Here is a 16,428-nt window from a genome sequence, read left to right as displayed (position 1 = left end):
TTAGAGATTACTTATTCTAGATCTAACCATAAATCAGATGAGTGGACCGAAATGATAAAAGAAATCCTGACCAGAATGGTGCACGATTTACAAACTAGACTTGTTTTACCAACAGCATCAACAGTACCGCCAGCATCACCAGCATCGTCAGTGTTGTCAGCATCAGCATTAGCAGCACCTATAACCTCACAAGCTCCGTCAGTTCAAGAATCACCGCGGACATCATTATGAATCAACAACGAGTATATTGTATCAACGAGTTATGAAGAATTAACTCATTTCCACTGAAGGATTTATATGTATATCTTATATATAAATCTTTAAACCATAATAAATCTTTCCGTACTAAGCTATTATGTGTGAATCTTAACTACTCGATTAATTCATATTACTAATATGCAATAATGCACGTCCTTCGTCCGCAACTTAACTATCGTTAACTACAACCTCTGTCTCAATTCAATAAATTCCAATTCATAATAAATCAAGTGTATTATTCAAATATATGTTGATTTTACACTTTCGTCATCAATGTACTCGAAACTTTTCAGATAACATCATTCGTACTTTGCGAAGTTCACAAGAATTTAATGAAAACCAACATCATGCCCCAACAAATAACGAAGTATTGATTCATAATTTCAATATTATTGAAGTAATACTTATGTAATCTCTAAAGCCTTTAAGGGATTATTCAATTCTAGTTTCAACCATAAATTAAATGAGTTTAATTTAATATTAACTCATTAAATCGATGTTACATCTGAAGAAAAAATACATATATATATATATATTTTCAAAAAGACTGTAATAAAAATTCTTTTTGTACAAAATATTAATTGTGAAATATTTTTTTAACGGGTAGGTAATACCCGAGAGATATATAAATTCACAATTAATATGTTACATTCTTCGAATCTGATTCAGCAATCATCAACTATACTCACTATTTTCTCAAACAATATATATTCTTTTATAGAAATCAAAACAACCATACTCATTCAAAATTTAAATGCATATTCTGATTTTGAAATCTCAGAATTCAACTCGAGATATGATCGAAATCTTCACTCTTAGATCCTTACATCTTTCACAAGCTATACTTTAACTTCAAAACTGTGTTAGAACATCATATGTATATTAACGATTACAATCTGTGTTCAAAACCCTTCGAAATTCCTGAAGACACTTCAAATAATAAACAATCGAGATGATGATCCAACCACATATTAACCACAGTCTTGCATCTGAAAAGCTCTCAAAACCAGAGTCATAATTTAACACGTATCCGTGTCAGACCCTTTGGCATTTATTAGCAAAAATAACTTTGCGATTCCTTTTCAAATTAGTCAGTTTTGTCACAGCTTTAGCAAGTCAACTTCGACTTTTCAGTTGAAACAGTCTTATTATAACCTTGATTTAGACGTTGCCCTTTCGTCATCGTTACCGGAGAACCTTTTATGTCTCACCACATTAAAAAATAAACTTACCAACAACTTCACTGATCTTTGACTTTCCAAAAAGTCATTATATTTATCGAAACCCCATCATTTACTCATCCGCATCTTGTAACAAGAATTGTCATGCCAATTACTGGGAATCAGCAATTAGTATTTTGAAATCTTGCAGCATGTCTCTGCCAACAGTTATAGGTGTATATATAACGTCTATCTCCTAGACTTATATACTTTGAATGTGAAGTTTCTGAAAAACACCCTAAACTGCGAACTAGTTCTCCGAAGTTTGGAAAATGCTGATGAAGCTGCAAAAAAAAAACTGTAAACGACCTTAACAGTCAAAAGTTTGATAATAAAGGATAGTGTGTTGGAAAAGCTTAGAAAAAGAGAAGGTTTGGAACTGAAAAATGGATTAAACAAACCATGAAGGAGGCTATGGACAAATCACAAAGACTAAACCTGCCTTCAAAGAGTCCAAATGATTCAGTATCTGCTGAAATTATTATCAAATACCTTACTCCTGACTCTAAACCCTTGTGAATAATATTCTTCATCATCCTCTGATCTTAGATATTCTAAAATATCATCATATCTTTCATTATAAATATCCTCCATATTTCTGAAGATATTTTCTTAATTTTTCTTATTTGAAATCATTTACCTCTTCGCGCTATTTGTATTACATCATAAAAGAAACTATTTTAGTTTCTAAATTCTGAAACATTCAAGATTAAAATAGGAATATTTTGAAGTAGTGTTGGGAACTGAAGCATGAATTAGTATAATATAATGACACTTGATCAACGTGATTATATTACAGTAAGTCATGCTGAGTTTCTAAATGGAACGTGATGATTCACAGATCATAACATCATCATGTGCCATGTTATACGACTCTTGTATTCTATTTAACCTCTAAAATATCAAGAAAATATTTCTTGATGATTCGGCCTTTTCCAAGGTATTCTAGTAATTTGACAAGTCAAGATCGTGCCATCACAATTTCCTTCCTAGAACATTAACAATGTTCATTCCGAAATTCATATCTTTGAATTCTGGACCATTACAAGCGGTGCTTAATCGCAAGAAGAAGAAACGAAAGGACAAAACTCTGAAATAGAAATTGGGGTATAAATTGCAGCAAATAAAAGAGAGCATTAACTGTGAATGATAATGATTATAGAAGACAGAAGCAAAGACTTTGAAATATAAGGGAACAAATAAAGCCCAATGATAAACTAGAAATTATAAACCATATATATCGATGCATATAGCAATATAAAGACACGGGAGAACTAGAAACACTATAAACCCAAGAGTATAGTAGAAGTAAATAGATTCTTCCGGCGGTAGATGAAAAAGAAGAATGACCGATATGAAAGTTAGAATTTTATCGAGAATCAGAACTGGATGGAGCATATTAATGAATACTTTAAAATATGAGTTGAGGGGGAAAGAATAGAAGGTGATGAAACATGACTAGGAACTTAGAAATCAACAGATTTAACTCACACAATGGCGGAATAAGTGAATCAAACCCTCTAGTGAATAGGTTAAGTTTTTTTTGATTAATTTAGTCAAACCACAGCTAAATCAAGTGTGATTAGATCAACACCTAGAGCTATTATTCACCACCTGGGTGATTTGGATTGAGAGAGAATCGGAGGAGCTCACTAGATCTGAGTGTGTATAAAAAATGAGAGGCTTAACCTAAAATGAAGAACATAAGACTTTATATACCCCTGCTATTGACTCACCCATACGATTCATTCATTACACGTACGAGTTGGCTTCATCAGCCGTACGGGTGATCACTCACTCGTGTCTTCTCATTTAGGTTGTAATTGTGACTTAGCTCAGCATCAACCATGCGTATGAGCCTGTCAGCCGTACTAGTGAGGCTTCACTCGTATGTCTGACTAAGTCTAACATAGTCAAACATCTAAATCTCGTTCCTGCAGTTCCTGTAACCACATACAAACACGGATAGTATAATAACGAGCAATCATGGTGGCCTGTAAACTGTTGTACCTACAATGGACGTGGGTAGATGTCTAGGGACTTGCATAAAATGCATCGACAGAAGGTGTGAGTTGTAAGGAAATGAAGGAGGTGAATTTATAAGAAAATCTCCGACAGAACAATTAAAATGGACGATCACATTTAAAGCGGATCCTAATTCCCTTGAGTACCGGAGAGTCAAATCTTATTAAGAAGATTTTCTTCAAATCCCTTGAAATATGGGAATCAATCATATCTACGTCAAATGATAAGATGAATCTACACTTACTCATTTCACTCTTCTATGTTAGCTTCATTCGTACTCTTCATATAAATGGATTGTTTATCCAAATTATTCGCTGATAATAAAACTCTAATTTTCAGCCCGTATGCATCATGAAAACATACTTATTATCATTCACGACCTTTCCACTCAAATTTCGGGACGAAATTTCTTTAACGGGTAGGTACTGTGACAACCCGGAAATTTCCAACCAAATTTAAACTTTAATCTTTATATGTTTCCGACACGATAAGCAATATTTGTTAAGTTAAATTTCAAGAATTTTAAACTATGTTCATACATTCATTCAACCTCGACCAAGTTCCAACGATTCACGAACCATTAAACGAATATGATTATATATGTATATGTGTATATATGTTATAACTTGAAACGTAAACAAAATATTAGATTAAATACTTTATATGATTGTATCTGTTTCAAAATGTTTATCAATGGAATTAGAAGATAAGATCAAATGATTGAATTATCAGATATATTGAATTATGATTACAAGTCTCTGTTGAAAGGCCCACGTTGATTTGAGAAATCTTTCTATTTTAACAATATTCGGAAAATGGTAAAGTGATTTATAAATAAGAACAAATTGTCAATCATTGAGAACTAGACAAAGGATAGTGGAAGATTGAATCTCATAAAGACTCGATTGATCTATTTAGTTTCAAACGTACAAAAACGTTTTCAGTTTAAAAAGAACTTTATTATTAAAACGTATATAACTTTTATAAATATCTAGAACCACTTTTGACAACTCATTACTTAACTAGTATGATAAAGATAACGATATTTATATTATATTTTATTAAATATATATAATAATTTAAATTAATATTATATATATTTATACGCGCATTATACGTACATAGTTTTATACTTTTACTATACTTAAACTTTACCTTTACTTTATTTTTACTTTACTTTAACTTTAATAATTCACTTTAATAATTCATACTTTAATAATTCACTTTAATAATTCATACTTTAATAATTCACTTTAATAATTCATACTTTAATAATTCACTTTAATAATTCATACTTTAATAATTCACTTTAATAATTCAAAAATCTATTATAAATAGAATTCAATAGGTTTCATTATTTCATAGAAACTTGAAAATATTTTTCTCTAAACTCTCTCAATTGATTTATATATATATATTTACTCCGTATTATTTCAAGATATTATTAGTATACATAAAATATTACGACGGAGTGCTGTCCGAGTGATTTCGAAATTGTTTTTCGAGTAGGATAGGATTAAGGAAATTATGGATTATAGCTATGGAGGTGATTGAGTATGGTTCACGGGTATGCTCGTGAGGTCAATATAGTGTTTATCATTTCTGTTGCGTCTACGTACCTTTCCTACAATATTGAATCTCAATATTTATACGTGAGTACTCATAATTTAACTTTTACATACTAATAGTGTATCCCTGACTAGTGCTCGAGTATTAAGGATTATGCATGCTTGTACTTTTGATATTGCCCTTAGACAGGTTAGGTTGAATCTTGAATTAGTTACACTTGCGGTTGAGATAAGGTATAAGATATGCATGTCCTTGGAAATCTAGCGAAAAATTAAGAACTTTTCCTTTAGATATCGAATGGTTTCGATGAACGGATTAGAAGTTATATTCAATTGAATTTTTGATATTTTTATTAAAAATGATTATTATTATTATCGTCGTTTTTATCGTCGTTCTAGTTTTATCTTATTATTATCATTATTATTATCTTTATCAATAAAAGGGATTTATCATTAAAAATTGTTATTTTTTTATTACTATCGTTATTATCGTTAAAGTTATAATTATTATTATTATTATTATTATTATTATTATTATTATTATTATTATTATTGGTATTATTATTATTATCATTATTAATATATATACCATTATTTAAAAATAGTCATTGTTATTGTTATTATTATTATTACTATATTATCATTAAGATAATTATTAGTATTATCGTTAATAATGTTATAGTAACTATCATTATTAATATTAGTGTAATTAAAACAAATATTTGTAACACCTAATTATTTTGATTACTATTATTATCATTATTATAAACACGATATAAAAGACAATTACAAGCTATTAAACGAAACGATTAGGAAATAATGGGTAGGAGTTTCATGATGAAATTAAAATATTATAAGATATTTATTTAGATAAAATTATCGTTCTTATTATTTTTATCATTACTATTATTATTAAAAGTATCGTTAGTATTAAAACTATCATTTTAACAAAAATTATCATTTTAATAGAAATGTCATTGTTACTATAAAATATCAGTATTATTATTATTTTAAATAGAATTATTATTTTAAAGATAATATTAAAAATTATCGTAAATATTAAAGTTATCATAATTAGAATTATCGTTTTATCATAATGTCATCTTAGTAATTATAAATATTGATATTTTTATAATAATAATTATTATTACAAAATAATACAACTTTTACTTACTATCATTATAGATATTATTTTATCAAATAAATATGTGATACAAACATATTTTACTACGTGTAATAACTTACTTTAATAATACCTATCATATTATCTTTATGATATTAAATGAACCCTATAAATTTTATTACTTAAATATATATAAAAGTATATTTTATTATATAAATTTAATATAAAATTTTATTTATTAATAAATAGATTATATTATTTACTCTAATAAATCTTTTAAAAATATTTAAAAATATAAAACAACGATATTTAAACTATATATTAATCATGTATAGATTTTTGTAAATTATTTTGAGTCAAATTTACTTTTGTTGACTTTTGCATATTAGTCTCGAGCATTAGGATTGTGGTACACTATGACTTGACCTAATTTGTTAGACAAATATTGACCAACACATAAATATATATAATTAATTTAGGTTCGTGAATCCGAGGCCAACCTTGCACTTGTTCAATGACGTTATATGTATTTTTACTACGAAATACAGTATGGTGAGTTTCATTTGCCTTTTTACCCTTTATATTTTTGGGACTGAGAATACATGCGCTTTTATAAATGTTTTACGAAATAGACACAAGTAATTGAAACTACATTCTATGGTTGAATTATCGAAATCGAATATGCCCCTTTTTATTAAAGTCTGGTAATCTAAGAATTAGGGAACAGACACCCTAATTGACGCGAATCCTAAAGATAGATCTATTGGGCCTAACAAACCCCATCCAAAGTACCGGATGCTTTAGTACTTTGAAATTTATATCATGTCCGAAGGAGGATCCCGGAATGATAGGGGATATTCTTATATGTATCTAGTTAATGTCGGTTGCCAGGTGTTCACCATATGAATGATTATTTTTGTCTCTATGCATGGGACGTATATTTATGAGAACTGGAAAAGAAATTCTTGTGGTCTATTAAAATGATGGAAATAAATGATTATGATAAACTAATGAACTCACCAACCTTTTGGTTGACACTTTAAAGCATGTTTATTCTCAGGTGTTAAAGAAATCTTCCGCTGTGCATTTGCTCATTTTAAAGATATTACTTGGAGTCTTTCATAGCATATTTCGAAGAACGTTGCATTCGAGTCATTGAGTTCATCAAAGATTATTATTAAATCAATTTATAGTTGGATAGTGGATATTAAGAAATGGTATGCATGCCTGTCAATTTTCGATGTAAAGAAAGATTGTCTTTTAAAAACGAATGCAATGTTTGTAAAATGTATCATATAGAGGTCAAATACCTCGCAATGTAATCAACTATTGTGAATCGTTTATAATGTATATGAACAGGTCCTTTCAATAAATACTAGGTTTGACTTGCGAACAATATCCATGAACATTACCCATAACCTCCATAGCTATAACCCATAATTTCATTAGTTCTATCCCGTTTGAAGCTTGTTTTGAAAGTGACACGCTCATGACCTCGTCGTAATATTTTATGTATAATATTACTAAAAATATTAAGATTAATAATAATAATAATCTTAATAATATAATAATAATAATAATAATAAACAAATACATACTTAGGAGTAATATGTGTAAAAAACATGCGCAAGAAACCTGGTATTTATAGCCATAATTCCTGATTCTGATGCCCATGCGATCGCATGGGTTTTATGCCTATTTCTCATGCGATCGCATGGCCGTCAGATCCAGCTCACATATTTTTTGTTTTCTTGTTTGTCGACATAATTAAATATAATATATATAATTTAAATAATTAATTATATATTATATTAAATTCATGTGCATAGTTGACTTGTAATTTTTGTTCCGATGACTCGTACGTTGTCACTCGACTTATGTCCCGGTTCCGGTTTCTCGAACGCATTTTCGTACACTTAGAAAACTCGCAATTTATGTTTTGTGACTCGTACTTTTGTCAAAATATAGACTTAAATTATCAATAAACTATATCATTCAAAGTGTATCTTAAACTTTCGAGTGTTTTGGTCATTTACTTCTATAAATCATTGTCTCGCTATTTCTTAATATATATATATATATATATATATATATATATATATATATATATATATATATATATAATAACAAATCGTTTTATGACCAAGTTAATATATATTTTCAACATTCATAAACACGTTTTAAATATACGTCGTAAGTTATTCATACAATTAATATTCCAACTTATCATATATATTCAAATAAATATTTAAACCAATAAGTTTAATGTACGGTATCAAAAAAATTAATACATTGTTACGTTTTCAAGTTATAGTATATATATATGTATCTATATACATATATTTGTTCGCGAATCGTCGAGAACAACCGAAAGGTATTTGAATATATGAAAATAGTTCAAAAATTTTGAGATTCAGTTTTACAGACTTTGTTTATCGTTTTTCGACGCACTTTTTCTTTTTCATCGACGCTCTAGTTTTTAGGACATAGAATTTTCTATTTCTTCTCTAAAATTTCTTTAAATTTCGACGAAAAATTATTTTAAGTGGTTAAATTGATAGACATCCAAAATTTTCTGGTTCGTAGTAATAGTTGGATTTTTTAGTGGCGAGTTTTGGGCTTCCGATTCAAAGGGTCCTGGCTACCTGCTGCATCTATTGGCTATTCGAAACGTGGGCAAAATCAGAAAAGTCTATTAATTTGATAACTTATATAATTTTTATCTTTTATAACTAATATGATATTCAGTGAATGCACCGAGCAAAACGTTCACCACCTTTTATACGTTCACCACCTGTAACTCGATCAAGACATCTAGCCAATATTGTCGCCGTTGATTTTTCTTTAGAATCGTCATCAAGTCGACCAAGCACTCCAATTCAAATTTCTGATAATCCATTTTTTGAACCCGACCTCACAATTGAGAATCCGGAGGATATTCAGGGACAATTCAAAGATCCTGAACCACTAATCTTTTCTCCGGAACCACCAATCATTCAAACGGAGATTGTCGAGGAACAACCCATTAAATCAGAATCCTCTAGTGATTCAGATTCAACAAATTCAATCATGGAAAATCTGGAACCTCTAAGTATGGAAGACCGAATGAGAGCTAAACGCACTGGCCAAGGTCACGCAATTACTCAACCAGACATTAATGCGCTAGATTATGAAATCAAAGGACAAATCCTACACATGGCGACTAATCAATGCCAATTTAGTGGTGCGCCGAAGGAAGATCCAAACGAACATCTTCGTACTTTTAATAGAATCTGTACACTATTTAAAATCCGAGAAGTGGAGGATGAACAGATATATCTCATGTTATTTCCCTGGACTTTAAAGGGAGAAGCCAAAGATTGGTTAGAATCGTTACCTGAAGGGGCCATTGATACATGGGACGTTTTAGTTGAAAATTTTCTTAAACAATTCTTTCCGGCATCTAAAGCCGTAAGACTTCAAGGTGAAATAGTTACGTTCACACAAAAGCCAAATGAAACTCTATATGAGGCGTGGAAAAGATTTGGAAAGTTATTAAGAGGATGTCCGCAACATAGTTTAGACACTTATCAAATAGTACAAATATTCTACCAAGGATGCGACATCACTACACGAAAAGATATCGATATAGCAGCTGGTGGTTCCATTATGAAGAAAACAGCAACTGAAGCTTACAAAATTATTGATGCATGAACCAAAGGCCTGGAAATAATTATCAGAATAATTATCAACCGCCAAGACCGATCTACAATCAAAATCAGAATTATAACCAAAATGTTCCATACAACAACCAACAAGGTCCTAGTAATCAACAAGTATCTAACAATCCTTACAATCAGCAAAGACCTATTTTTCAAAATAAACCACCACAAATCGATGATAAAAAGCCAAATTTAGAAGATATGATGTCAAAGCTAGTTGAATCTCAAACGCAATTTTTCACATCTTAGAAACAAACTAATGAACAAAATGCTCAAGCATTTAGAAATCAACAAGCTTCTATTCAAAATCTGGAACAAGAAGTAAGCAACCTAGCAAGGTTGATAGGTGAAAGAAAATCGGAAAGTTTACCTAGTGATACAAATGCTAACCCCCGAAATGAAACAGCTAAAGCCATCACCACAAGAAGTGGTATTACACTTAAACCACCTGAAATACCTGTAATTTCTGATGACGCTATTCCTACTCCACAAGAACCACAACCTGATCAAGATAAGGAAACAGAACTGGTAGTTGAAAAGGTTAATGAAGATAACATAATTAAGGCTAAACCTTTTGTTAAACCATATCAACCACCACTTCCTTACCCGAGTAAAATGAGAAAAGAGAGACTTGAAGTCGAGCAATCCAAATTCTTGGATATGTTTAAACAAATAAATGTCAATCTTCCTTTCATTGATGTGATTTCAGGAATGCCTAGATATACTAGATTCTTGAAAGATCATCACAAATAGAAAGAAAATGGAAGAACTCTCGGCTGTTACTATGAATGCTAATTGTTCTGCAGTGCTATTGAATAAGATACCAGAAAAACTCTCTGATCCAGGAAGTTTCACGATTCCATGTTTTCTGGGTAGTCTTAGTTCAATAGAAGCATTGGCAGACTTAGGTGCTAGTATAAATTTAATTCCGTATTCACTATACGCTAAACTAGACCTTGGAGAATTGAAACCAACACGAATAAGCATACAACTAGCAGATCGATCAGTAAAATATCCTAGAGGGATAATGGAAAACATGCTAGTTAAAGTTGGTACTTTAGTATTTCCAGTAGATTTTGTTATTCTGGACATGGAAGAAGATTCTCGAGTTCCTCTCATATTAGGAAGACCATTCTTAAACACGGCTAAAGCAATAATAGTCGTGTTTGGTTAGAAACTGACCCTAAGTATAGAGGACGAGAGTGTTACCTTTTTTCAGTTGATAGAGCCATGCAACAACCGCAATCTGCAGATGATACATGTTATTATATTCAAACTATAGATTCACATGCAGAATTGTTAAAAGAATTTCTAGAATTACAAGGAACAGGAGAATGTTCTTTAGGAGAAGGAACTGAACCAATTAATGAAATTGAAATGTTAGCTACACTTATGGCTAATGGATATGAACCAACAATAGAAGAAATTCAAATGCTAAAAGAAGAAGACAGATATCGATATAAATCATCGATAGAAGAACCACCGACATTAGAGTTAAAGCCACTTCCAAGCCATTTGGAATATGCTTATTTACATGGTGAATCTGAATTACCTGTAATAATATCGTCTTCTCTTACTGAAAATGAAAAATCTCAACTCATTTCTGTGCTAAGAGCTCATAAACCAGCTATTGCATGGAAGATTCATGATATTAAAGGAATAAGTCCTTCATATTGCACACATAAAATCCTTATGGAAGAAGGTCATAAAACGTGTGTGCAACGCCAACGAAGACTAAATCCTAATATGCAAGATGTTGTTAAGAAAGAAATAATTAAACTGCTAGATGCAGGTTTAATTTATCCAATCTCTGATAGTCCATGAGTAAGCCCAGTTCAATGCGTACCTAAGAAGGGTGGCATGACTGTCATCACAAATGAGAAAAATGAGCTTATTCCTACTAGGACTGTAACAGGATGGCGTGTTTGTATTGATTATAGAAAATTAAATGACGCCACCAGAAAAGATCACTTTCCCTTACCTTTCATTTATCAAATGTTGGAAAGATTAGCCGGAAATAGTTACTATTGTTTTCTTGATGGTTTTTCTGGATATTTTCAAATTCCAATAGCACCCGAAGATCAAGAAAAAACCACGTTCACGTGCTCTTATGGTACTTTTGCTTACAAACGCATGCCATTCGAACTTTGCAACGCCCCTGCAACCTTTCAAAGGTGCATGATGGCGATTTTTCACGACATGATAGAAGAATGCATGGAAGTTTTCATGGATGACTTTTCAGTCTTCGGTGATACATTTGAATCATGTCTAGTTAATCTTGAACGAATGCTTATTAGATGCGAACAATCAAATCTAGTACTTAATTGGGAGAAATGCCATTTCATGGTTAGAGAAGGCATCGTTCTTGGTCATAAAATTTCAAAATAAGTAATTAAAGTGGATAGAGCTAAAGTAGATGTAATTGCTAAACTTCCACATCCCACCAATGTTAGAGGAGTTAGGAGTTTTCTAGGGCATGCCGATTTTTACCGACGTTTCATAAAAGATTTTTCTAAAATTGCCACTCCTATGAATAAACTCCTTGAAAAAGATACTCCATTCATCTTTTCAGATGAATGCATCAAATCTTTTAATATTCTTAAATAGAAACTCACTAATGCGCCGATCATGATAACTCCAAATTGGAATCTACCATTTGATCTCATGTGCGATGCAAGTGATTTTGCAATGGGAGCCGTTTTAGGATAAATGATTGAAAAATGATTTCAACCTATTTATTATGCTAGTAAGACGTTACAAGGAGCACAAACGAATTACACAACTACTGAAAAAGAACTCCTTGCTATTGTCTTTGCTTTTGACAAATTTCGTTCATATCTCGTTCTAGCTAAAACGGTGGTCTATACCGACCATTCTGCTCTTAGATACCTATTTTCAAAATAAGATGCTAAACCAAGATTAATCCGTTGGATCTTACTCTTACAAGAGTTTGATATTGAGATCCGAGACAAAAAGAGAGCAGAAAATCTCGCAGCTGATCATCTTTCTCGTCTTGAAATTCCTAAATTAGAAGTTCTAAATGAATCGGCCATACAAGATAACTTTCCTGATGAATATCTATTGAAGATAGATTATAGTGAAATTCCATGGTTTGCAGACTATGCAAACTACTTAGTATGTGGATTCCTTGAAAAAGGGTTGTTGTACTAAAAACGAAAGAAATTCTTTAGTGATATAAAACACTATTTCTGGGAAGATCCACATTTGTTTAAAAGTTGTCCCGATGGAATAATACGCCGATGTGTATTCGAAGATGAAGCTAGTCAAATCTTAAACCATTGTCACACAGGACCAACAGGAGGGCATTATGGGCCTCAACTCACAGCAAGAAAAGTTTACGATGCTGGATTCTATTGGCCTACAATTTTTAAAGATGCACACCTTCTTTGCAAATCATGTGATGCATGTCAAAGGGCCAGAAAAATAAGTCAACGTGATGAAATGCCACAAAATGTCATTCAAGTATGTGAAGTATTTGACATTTGAGGTATTGACTTTATGGGTCCATTTCCAAAATCTCATAATAATTTCTACATTCTCGTTGCCATTGATTATGTATCTAAATGGGCAGAAGCACAAGCTCTCCCGACTAACGATGCACGAGTTGTAGTCAACTTCTTAAAACATCTTTTTACTAGGTTTGGAACATCGAAAGCTTTAATAAGTGATCGGGGTACTCATTTTTGTAATAATCAACTTGAGAAAGTTCTCAAAAGATATGGAGTAACTCATAAAATCTCAACCGCTTATCATCCACAAACAAGTGGACAAGTTGAAAATACCAAACGAGCTTTAAAACGTATTCTAGAGAAAACCGTAGGATCAAATCCGAAGGAATGGTCCATGAAATTGGAAGATGCACTCTGGGCTTTTAGAACAGCCTACAAAACTCCAATTAGAACCACACCTTTTAGACTCGTTTACGAAAAAGCATGTCATCTTCCAGTAGAAATTGAACACAAAGCATTTTGGGCTTTGAAGACATGTAATCTTGATTTACATGAAGCTGGACGTCTACGGTTAAGCCAACTAAACGAATTAGAAGAATTAAGACATGAAGCATACGAAAATTCATTAATCTATAAAGAAAGAATGAAGAAATGGCATGATAAAAGAATCAGAAGTTCAAAAGAATTCAAAGAAGGAGACAGAGTTCTTCTTTTCAATTCACGATTCAAGCTATTTCCTGGAAAATTGAAATCAAGATGATCTGGACCATTCATAGTCAAATGAGTTTTCCCATACGGAACTGTAGAGTTAATAAATTCAAATGGGATTGAATTTAAAGTTAATGGTCACAGAGTTAAACATTACATAGATAATCCAATGGAAGTTGAAGATGAAGTTAATCACAATTTCGACACCACAGCTAACTAAGTGTGGGAAGGTTCGAATCTTTTTAGGGTAATATATATTTCTGTTAGAGTTAGATATTCTGTTTTCGTGTAGTTTCCGAGAATGAGATTCGAATGGTCTTTCCCTAGCAGACTCTAAAGAACTAGTCTTCTCCCCCCATTCTGAATTTTTATTTTTTTTTATGTTTTACGAGATGAAGAATTCCTTTAATCTGAACCATGGTCTAATGCTACACGCTATGATTACTAAACGTAATAATGACACACTTCCGAGTGAACTGGTATCATTCATAAGAGGCAAAATGGATGGAGTAAGAAAAGAACTCAGAAAAGATCATCATAAGATACATTTTGGTAAAGAAAAATTAAAATCTGCAACAAAAAGAAGAGCACGACACCTTGAAAGATGTTATAAATGCGGAAAATGGTCACATGAAGGTAAATATTCAAATAATCAAACATATTCAAATACCGAATTTGTTACTCTATGCAGAGAAGGACCGTTCATATGTTTAGAAGAAAAGATATTGAAGAATCGAGGTTATGCTTACGTAGCTATGGAAAATCAAATCACACGACTCTCCTATGAGTCGGCTAAAGCAGGTCTCTGAGAATTCTTTCTCACAGGTAAGTATGTACAGTTTTTATTTTTATTTTTATTGCTTTTAACCTTTTGATAATAAACGCTGAATCGTTCACTATAAAGTATTAAATTGGTATTCAATAAAATTAGGTATGCGTAACCGAAATTATTGATATTGTACAAAAATTTATTACATCACTGCGAAATTTACCGTTTATTCTTAAGGTATAAATATCTTTAATCAATCAACCCAAAATATTTCAAAAATTCGCCAGGAGTAAAACTAGGTTATGGAACCGAAATTACTTTACCGAAAAGAGGGGCGTATATTTTTGATAATATTTGATTGATTAAAGTGGGATAAAAGACCAAAAAGATTTTGAATTTTAATTTTTACCATGTTTTTAAAATTAATATATAAATATTAAATTAATATTATAAACTTTATAAAATCAATATATTTAAGTTTGTAAATATTTGAAAAATTAATATTTTTAATATAAATTTGTATGTATAAAAACAAAAATATAATATAAGTTTGGTGTGAATTTTTAATTTTAATAATATGAATTATTAATTTTATGCATTTTAAATTTAGGTTTGGTGTGAATTTAAAAAAAACAGAAATTTACTTTATTTTATTAAGTTAAAAATATGATTTTTAAAATTCGTCGTGAGTTGAAAACTAGGTCGTTGAACCGAAATTGCTCTACCCAAGGGAGGGACGAGAACTTTTATTATCATTATTTTTAATCTTATTGAATTAAAGTAAGCCAAAAACATTAAAAAACCCAAAAATCTTTACTTTTAAAACCGCGCTTAAAACGTGACAAATTTTTAAAATTTTGTCGAGGGACGGACTAGGACAACGATTCGAAATGCCCTCATCCTAAAAAGAAACAAAATTTTAATTTTTAATTAATTATATGTTTTATTAGTAATGGTTTTTATATATATATAAAAAAAAAAATCGGACCCCATGCGATTGCTTGGGGTTTTTCCTTCATTTCCATGCGATCGCATGGAGGAGGAAAACTGGCCAGAAACAAAGTCCATCGAGCTGTCTGTCTTCAACACTCCAACACACACATACATACGAACATACTCCCCAAATCCTCTCCATTTTCATCAATTTTTCACCAAAATCAACCAAATTTCTTGCTATAATCCTCTCTAATCATGAATTTGATAAGAAGTTTATCAAGAAGGGTAACAATTACACCCCTAAACCTCTTTAAATTTGATTTTTATTGTTCTTGAGCTATAATTTTCCTAATTTGTTTTTGTTAATTTCTAGTGTAATTAGAGTTAAATTGTTAGTATATTATGCATGTATAACCTAGATTGATGCTATTTAACATGATTAGAAGCCAAAAACTTCAAAATTTTAGGAATCTAGGGTTTGTGTTCTTGAGTAATTTGGGGCTTTTTGATATAAACAGGTTATGGCCGATTTTTTTCATGACTTATTGCTAAATTAAGTAGTGTAACATGTTTAGGTAGCTAAATGATCCAAACTTTGATCCTAAACATGATTTTTGAGAATTAAAGTGGACTTTTTAGGTATAAAATTC

General features: G+C 31.0%; 1 non-coding gene across 1 annotated transcript; it reads right to left on the bottom strand.

The window, feature by feature from the left end:
• Window positions 1–9,647: 9,647 nt before the first annotated feature.
• LOC139895004 (small nucleolar RNA R71) lies at window positions 9,648–9,754 on the bottom strand. Its single transcript, XR_011775476.1, has one exon. It is a non-coding gene; the product is annotated as a small nucleolar RNA R71 (small nucleolar RNA).
• Window positions 9,755–16,428: the final 6,674 nt, after the last annotated feature.

Source organism: Rutidosis leptorrhynchoides, chromosome 2 (assembly GCF_046630445.1).
Source record: "Rutidosis leptorrhynchoides isolate AG116_Rl617_1_P2 chromosome 2, CSIRO_AGI_Rlap_v1, whole genome shotgun sequence".
NCBI lineage: Eukaryota > Viridiplantae > Streptophyta > Magnoliopsida > Asterales > Asteraceae > Rutidosis > Rutidosis leptorrhynchoides.
Note: the sequence above shows the minus strand (reverse complement) of the source record. Positions and strands in the feature narration are given on the sequence as shown.